Consider the following 8,603-nt stretch of genomic DNA (forward strand, 5'->3'; position numbering starts at 1 on the left):
TTTCATGGGTTAATTGTCCTTTGTCCTGGATTATTTAATATGTCCGTCTGGTTTTTTTCCATAACAGTCCATCAGTCATAAATATAAACTGCGAGTGTCCTCGTCAAATTATCCTTATATCCGAAGTCAAATATTCCAACTAATTGGGGACTTAAACTGTAACAAGGTCTCAATACTTTATTTAATAATTACACAAGGATATCGACTGCGTGTAACCCAAGGTTTTAATACTTTGTTAACAATTACGCCAAGTGTCCTTGTACATAATTCACCCCTGTTTTAATAAGTCCATAGACTATTAATCCATTCCCGTGTCCGGTTAAATGAACGATTATTAGTACTTATAAATATCCCGCCCATCGTGTCCGATCGAGTGTATATGGTTATTTATAGGTACGTCCAATTGTAAATCTTTATATTAAATTAACAAACTATCATTTAATTAAACAAATATAAAGCCCATTAATAGCCCATAGTCTAATTTCCACAAGTGTCGTTCTTTTGTCCAAACCCCAATTATGGTACAAAGCCCAATTACCCCGTCTTAATATTTTAGCCCAACATCATGATTACTTCGTCTTAAATAAGCATAATAATAACTTAGCTATGAGACATTAATTTAACAATAAAATTAAACATAACTTACAGTGGATATTAATAGCGTAGTGGTACACGGACAGAGTTTCAACTTGCAAAACCTTAAGACATTCGACTAACCTAACCTTATTATTATCACTAACTTAAAATTAAAATTACAAATTGAGATTAATATTTGGAGTGATATTTGATACATAGGATAAGAGAAAAGAAAAAGATATATATATTTTTTATCAACCAAAACTGCGAATTTATAGCAATGTGGCCTGCCACCTACTGCCATGCGATCGCATGGAAAATGCACCTCCAGGCCATGCGATCTCATGGCCATCTGGGACAGCTCAGATTGCTTTGTTTTCTTGCTTGTCGACGTTATTTTTAAATATATATAATATATAAATAATTTATATAATTATTTAAATATTATATTATATTCTTGTGCATAGTTGACTCATAATTTTTAGTCCGTTGCGTCGAGCATTGAGAGTTGACTCTGGTCCCGGTTCCGGATTTTCGAACGTCCTTGCGTACAATTTAATATCTTGTATTTTGCGTTTTGCGGCTTGTACTCTTGTAATTTTGAGACGTTTCTCACCAATAATTTGAACCTCTTTGATTGTACTTTGTACTTTTGAGCTTTTTGGTCGTTTGCGTCTTCAATTCGTCGAATCTGGTCTTTTGTCTTCACCTTTTATTATTTAAACGAATATCACTTGTAAATAGAACAATTGCAACTAAAAGCTTGTCTTTCTTGAGGGATAATTCTATGAAATATATGTTCGTTTTTAGCATTATCAAATATTCCCACACTTGAGCGTTGCTTGTCCTCAAGCAATATAGTTTTGAAATAAAATGTAAGATCTTGTTTTCTTTTTGGTTTGGACGCCGTCCAAACATCTGGGACGCCGTCCCATTATGAAGGCCTGGACGCCGTCCAGAAATCTGGACGCCGTCCAGATGATCTGTCGAGCCAGAATTGAGTTTTTAAATATTTTAGATGGGTAAATTGGTAATTTCACTTGGTGGACGAATTAAAGGCCCTAGATCAGTTTGGTTGAGCTTCATTACTCCATTTCCAACCACCAAACCTCATCCACTTCAATTCTAGAGTGAGAGTGCATTTAAGTGTGAGAAAGCTCAAATAGGAGAGGAAGAAGCTTGTTTCGGGTTCTAACTCGAGCATTAAAGTTGTTCATCTCCTCGTTAGCTTCGTTTTGATTGTGGTGATAAGCCATAAACTTGATTACCTTAGTTTAATGTGTTTAAGGGTTGGGGTTTGGGTTAGTGTTGCACATAAAACCCATTTGTGAGTAATTTGGGGGTTTTGGGTAAGTTTGGGTCATGAAGACCTAAATGGTGACTAACCTAGGGTTTTGAAAGGGTAAATGGTGTAAATGGGTCTTAAAGACCTAAGTAAATACTAATACACTTATAGTTAATGTTAGTGGGTGTGATTTGGGTTGTGGGTGACCCAAATGGGTGTGTTGACCTAGAAATGGGTCAAATGGGTCTTTGATGACCTAGGTTGTCTTGTATGTATGAAAACGAGTTAACTTTGTGGTTAAAAGTGTGTTAAGACCTTAATTGGCTAGAGTTAGGGTTTTTGGTGAAGTTGACCCATTATTAGGGTTAATGGTGCAAAATGGGTCGGGATTGCATTTTGGGTCAAAATGACTTAGAAATGGTGAAAGAATTGGTTGAACAACTTGAGTTTGCATTTAATAATATGTATAACGTGATAGGTACGTTACTTTGAGGTTTCGCAAGCTCGGGTATCTTTTCACAAGACTTTGAGGTGAGTGGAATAATTATATGCGTAGGTATATAATGTATCTATTTGTTGTAGCGTGAAATGTGTAGTGTCGAGGTGTTAAGACACCACATTTCACGTGAAGAGTGTAGCATCGAGGTGTTAGGATGCCACTCGGGTGTAGCATCGAGGTGTTAAGATGCCACCTAGGAGTGTAGTGTCGAGGTGTTAAGACACCACTCTGTAAAATAATGAGTGAAGCATCGAGGTGTTAAGATGCCACTCAGGGTGAAGTGCCGAGGTGTTAAGGTACCACCCTAGGGGTTAGTGTTGCGAGGTGTTAAGTGCCCTAACGGATGTTGTGAACACCGATGGCGTTTTCGCGAGCGTCGTTCCCTTGTACTATTGGTTAACCATGGTTATTTGTGTTGTAAGCATATTATATTATTCGAGTTATATTTATATGCGGTTGTTATGCTAGCTTGGGGGTATTGGTGAATTATAGCTTGTTATTGCGACGATAAGCTAATGTTGTTTGCTAGCATGTTTGCGGTTGTGTAAGTATGTGCAAGTAGGTATAATTGTATATGTATTCGTATAATTATTGCATTCACTAAGCTTTGCTTACCCTCTCGTTGTTTACCTTTTTTTTATAGGCTCGGCGTTGACAAGGGTAAGAGCGTTCAATTGGATTAGTGATCTCCCGCTTGTTTTGTTAGGGGATGCTTTTGGGTGTTAGCTTTTAGAGTTCGACCGAGATTGGGTAGTTTAACCCAAAACACCATGCTCTAGTGTCGTTTGGAACTTAAACTTATATTTGGTCGAAACTTTTATTTTTGAACGAAACTCGTAAAATGGGTGATGTGGGCCCGTTGGTGTAAAACTTGATTTGATGATGAAAATCTCTTAGTTTCACTTATATTGACTTGTGGTAAAAAGGTTTTCGTTTGAAAGTGTCGGGAAGCGGGTTTTCCGCTCGTGTGAGTTGGACCCGTGATCAGTAGCTGGAAGGCCATTGGGACGCCGTCCCAATTGCTTGGACGCCGTCCCAGTTGTTTTGAGCTGGACGCCGTCCCAAACTTTGGACGCCGTCCCACATTTCTGAGCTGGACGCCGTCCAGGGTTCTGGACGCCGTCCAGATGCACTGAAATAGAAAAAAAAAAATTGGTACGCGTCTAAGGGATTTATGATGTCGGGTTGTTACAAGTGGTATCAGATCATGGTCTAAGGGATTTAGGCTACTTGAGATAGGTGCGTAGACTTAGACTTTATTGTGTGAGCACTTTATGCGGGACTTGTAGGACTTTGGGTCTAATCGGGAATTGTTAGTGCCTTGATTTATATGAACTAACATTGTGCTAATTGATTTGTGTGTTGTTTAGCAATCATCAAGCGAGATGGACGTTGCACTAGCAAGTTAATGCGACGTGTTCACGTAACAATGATTAGCTACCATTGTTACGGGTTCAAATCGTGTCAAACGAGCGATGTACGACGATTGTTGAGCAAGATGGGGTAGTGTGACGTATATGTATATACCTATGTGTTATGACCTTTCGTTTCGTTGCTTAATTACTTCGTTTTATAGAATGAAGATGATAAATGGACACGACACCAATGATGGAAGTACGAGTGAGGACGTTGAGTTCACGGCCAAAGTTGAGGCCATCTTTAAACGTCAAAAGGCGGAGTTCCTCGAGGATGTTAAGAAAATGTTTCTAGATACGATTGACGAGCAACTAGTCAATGTAGTAAGGGAGCAAGTTAAGGCCGTGCTTAACGAAGATAATGTGGGAAAACGGGACTTTCTCTATAAGAACTTCAAGGATTCTCAACCTCCCACATTTGAAGGTGAACGATACCCTCTAAAGAGTGCCCGTTGGATCTCCGATATGGAGGGGGCCTTCCGTACTTGTGAATGTCCTTCCGATAAGAAGACAAGGTACGGATGTGGTATGTTGAGAGGTGATGCTAAGCTGTGGTGGGACGCAAAGCTCCAAGTTTATGGTGAAGAGCAATGCATGGAATTCACGTGGGATGAATTCAAGTCCGAATTTTTCAAGGAATACCGAACTTCAGCCGATCTTACTAGGCTTAAGGACGAGTTACGTTCCTTGAGGCAAGGGTCGATGGATTTGAACACTCTCAAATCCGTGTTTTTGTCCAAGACTCAATTTTGCCCGGAGTATGTCAGGAATGATAAGATGTTGAAGGAAGACTTTTACCCAACGTTGAATGATTGTTATCAAGATAAGATTAGTGTAACGGTGGTGAAAACTTTTGATGAGTTGTTTGATATGGCCAAAGGTTTTGAGGCGCTCGTATTGAGGAAGAGCGGCTTTACTTTTGGCAAGAGAAAGAGTGAAGGTTCGAACCATTAGAACTTTTCGAACAAAAAGAACAAAAAGGGTTTCGGTAATGCTAGTAGTGGGAAGAAAGATGCTTCCGGGGATTTTTCTTATTCATGTTACAATTGTGGACAAAAGGGCCACATGGCTCGTGAATGTCTAAGTTTATCCTCCGCAACCAAAATCACTTGTTTCAATTGTGGTAAGGAGGGGCACAAAAGGCCCGAGTGTCCCGAGTTGCGCAATGATAATGTTAAGCGGTACGGCTAGGGGTCGCAATTATTTGATGACCAATGATGAAGCCAAACGATCGAACGAAGTTGTCTCAGGTACTTTCATGGTTAATTCTAATCCGGCAAGGATACTTTTCGATAGTTGTGCTAACTTGTCGTTCGTGTCACCAAAATTTGTGCCTAAACTTAATAAACCATTAGCTAAGTTAAGTCGTCCTGTAGAAGTCGAAATAGCGGATGGCAAGACGGTGCTAGTGGTTGATGTGTGTAAGAATTGTAATGTTGTGTTTGGTGCCGAAACCTTTAAAATTGATCTCATTCCAATGACCTTGGGCGATTTTGATATTGTCGTTGGTATGGATTGGCTCGATTGTTATAGAGCCGATATTGCATGTCATGGTAAGTTTATTCGTGTAAAGACCCCAAGTGGGGGAGAGTTGATTATTCATGGTGATAAGCGAAGGAGACCGGTGCCGATATGCACTTTTGCACGGGCACGTCGTCTCGTTGTTACCGGTGGCATGGATTTCCTTGCTCATGTTGTTGATACTCGTGATGAGCCACCACCCATTCGTGAAATTCCGGTGGTTAGTGAATTCGAAGACGTTTTTTCGGACGAGTTACCGGGTGTTCCAGCGGAAAGACAAGTTGAATTTCGCATTGAGTTGGTTCCGGGAGCTATTCCCATTGCTAAAACTCCTTATCGTTTAGCGCCGACGAAAATGCAAGAGTTGTTAAATCAAACCCAAGAGTTACTTGAGAAGGGTTTTATTCGACCGAGTGCTTCGCCATGGGGCGCTCCGGTTTTATTCGTGAAAAAGAAGGATGGTAGTATGCGGATGTGCATTGATTACGGGAGTTGAATAAAGTGACGATCAAGAATCGTTATCCATTGCCTAGGATTGAAGATTTGTTTGACCAACTCCAAGGTGCAACGTATTTCTCTAAAATCGACCTACGGTCCGGCTATCACCAAATGCGGGTCCGTGAGGAAGATATCAAGAAAACGGCTTTTCGAACGCGTTATGGGCATTTTGAGTTTGTGGTTATGCCTTTTGGTCTTACGAATGCACCGGCGGCATTCATGGACCTTATGAACCGAGTGTGCCAACCTATGTTGGACAAGTCGGTAATTGTGTTCATCGACGATATACTTGTTTATTCGAAGAGTATGAACGAACATGAACGTCATTTGCGCGAAGTATTGAAGACGTTACGAAAGGAGAAGTTGTATCCTAAGTTCTCCAAATGTGAATTTTGGCTAAGGGAGGTTCAATTCCTTGGCCACATTGTGAACAAAGACGGTATTCAAGTAGATACGGGGAAGATAGAGACGGTGAAGAGTTGGAGACAACCGACTATGCCTACGGAGGTCCGAAGTTTTCTCGGTTTGGCCGGTTATTATCGTCGGTTTATCCAAGACTTTTCTAAGATCGCTTCTCCATTGACGAAATTGACAAGAAAGAATGCAAGATTTAATTGGGAGAACGAGCAAGAAATTGCTTTTCAATTGTTAAAAGAGAAGTTGTGTCAAGCTCCAGTGTTAGTGTTGTCGGAAGGGGTAGAAGACATGACGGTTTATTGTGATGCTTCTCTAAATGGTCTCGGGTGTGTTCTAATGCAAAGAGGTAAAGTCATCGCTTATGCCTCTCGACAATTAAAGGAACATGAAACGAGATATCCGACTCATGATCTTGAGTTGGCGGCGGTTGTGCATGCGTTGAAAATTTGGTGCCATTACTTGTATGGTGTCAAGTGTACGATTTATTCGGATCATAAGAGTTTGAAACATCTCTTTAATCAACGAGATTTGAATTATCACCAACGTAGGTGGATGGATGTGGTGAAAGATTATGATTGTGAGATACTTTATCATCCGGGTAAGGCGAATGTTGTCGCGGATGCGTTGAGTTGAAAGAGTCAACATCCGGCGATAAAAGTAGGATCGTTACGTTTGATTATTACTAATGATTTTCTTGTGAAGCTTGGTGAGATTCAAATAGAGGCTTACGTTCACAACAAGCATACGGAGCGAATCGTGGGCCAATCGGAGTTTATTACTATGGGTTCGCGTGGGTTGTTGTCTTTTCAAGGAAGGGTGTGGGTACCTAAGATGGGTGATTACCGACGGGTGCTACTTGATGAAGCACATAAGTCAAAATATTCCATTCACCCGGGCGCGACGAAAATGTATCTTGACTTGAAGAAAGATTATTGGTGGCTGGGCATGAAGCGCGATGTTGTGAAGTATGTTGAGCAATGCGTCACGTGTTTGCAAGTAAAAGCCGAACACCAAAAGCCGTATGGTAAATTACAACCGTTAGAAATTCCGAAATGGAAATGGGAGCACATTACCATGGATTTCATAACAAAGTTACCTAAGACGGCGAGAACCCAATTTGATACGATTTGGGTGATAGTTGACCGGTTGACAAAAAGTGCTTTGTTTCTTCCCATTAAAGAAGCAATATCGTCGGAGGCCTTGGATAAGTTGTTTATCAAGGAAGTGGTCTCTCGACACGGGGTTCCTATATCTATTGTTTCGGATAGAGATACTCGTTTTACATCCTGGTTTTGGGAAAAGTTTCACGAAGATATGGGTACACAATTGAAATTGAGCACGGCGTATCATCCTCAAACAGACGGTCAAACCGAACGTACGAATCAAACTTTAGAAGATATGTTACGGGCGTGCATTCTTGATTTCGGTGGTAGTTGGGATGAGCATTTGCCTTTGGTGGAATTCTCGTACAATAATAGTTATCATACTAGTATCGGGATGCCACCTTATGAGATGCTTTACAGGCGAAGGTGTCGAACTCCAATTTGTTGGGGTGAAGTGGGTCAAAGGGAAATCGGGAGTACCGATTTGGTTTTGGAGACGAATAACAAGACTGATATTATTCGGGAACATTTGAAGAAGGCTCAAGATAGACAAAAGTCATATGCCGATAAACGTAGACGAACGATCGAATTTCAAGAAGGTGATATGGTGATGCTTAAGGTTTCGCCTTGGAAGGGTATTATTCGATTTCAAAAACGGGGAAAATTAGCTCCTCGGTTTATTAGGCCATTCAAAGTTTTAGCTCATGTTGGTGAAGTTGCTTATCGTTTGGAATTACCCGAAGAACTTGCGGGGATCCATAATACATTTCATGTTTCCCATCTCCGTAAGTGTCTTGCGGATGATTCTTCGTGGGTGTCGTTAGACGAGATTGAGCTAAATAATAAGTTAGAGTATGTTGAGGAGCCGGTTGCTATACTTGATGAAAAGATTAAGAAATTGAGAAATAAGGAGGTGAGGACTTTTAAAGTCCAATGGCAGCGAAGTATAGGCTCCGAGTTTACTTGGGAGCCCGAAGAGTTTGTCTTGGTTTATCTTCCTGCTTGTCATGCGGCGTGGATTGCGAGGTCGCAATCCGATTCAAGTGGGGGAGAGTTGTAAGATCCTGTTTTCTTTTTGGTTTGGACGCCGTCCAAACATCTGGGACGCCATCCCATTATGAAGGCCTGGACGCCGTCCAAATGATCTGTCGAGCCAGAATTGGGTTTTTAAATATTTTAGATGGGTAAATTGGTAATTTCACTTGGTGGACGAATTAAAGGCCCTAGATCAGTTTGGTTGAGCTTCATTACTCCATTTCCAACCACCAAACCTCATCCACTTCAACTCT

This window comes from Rutidosis leptorrhynchoides, chromosome 7, assembly GCF_046630445.1.
Source record: "Rutidosis leptorrhynchoides isolate AG116_Rl617_1_P2 chromosome 7, CSIRO_AGI_Rlap_v1, whole genome shotgun sequence".
NCBI lineage: Eukaryota > Viridiplantae > Streptophyta > Magnoliopsida > Asterales > Asteraceae > Rutidosis > Rutidosis leptorrhynchoides.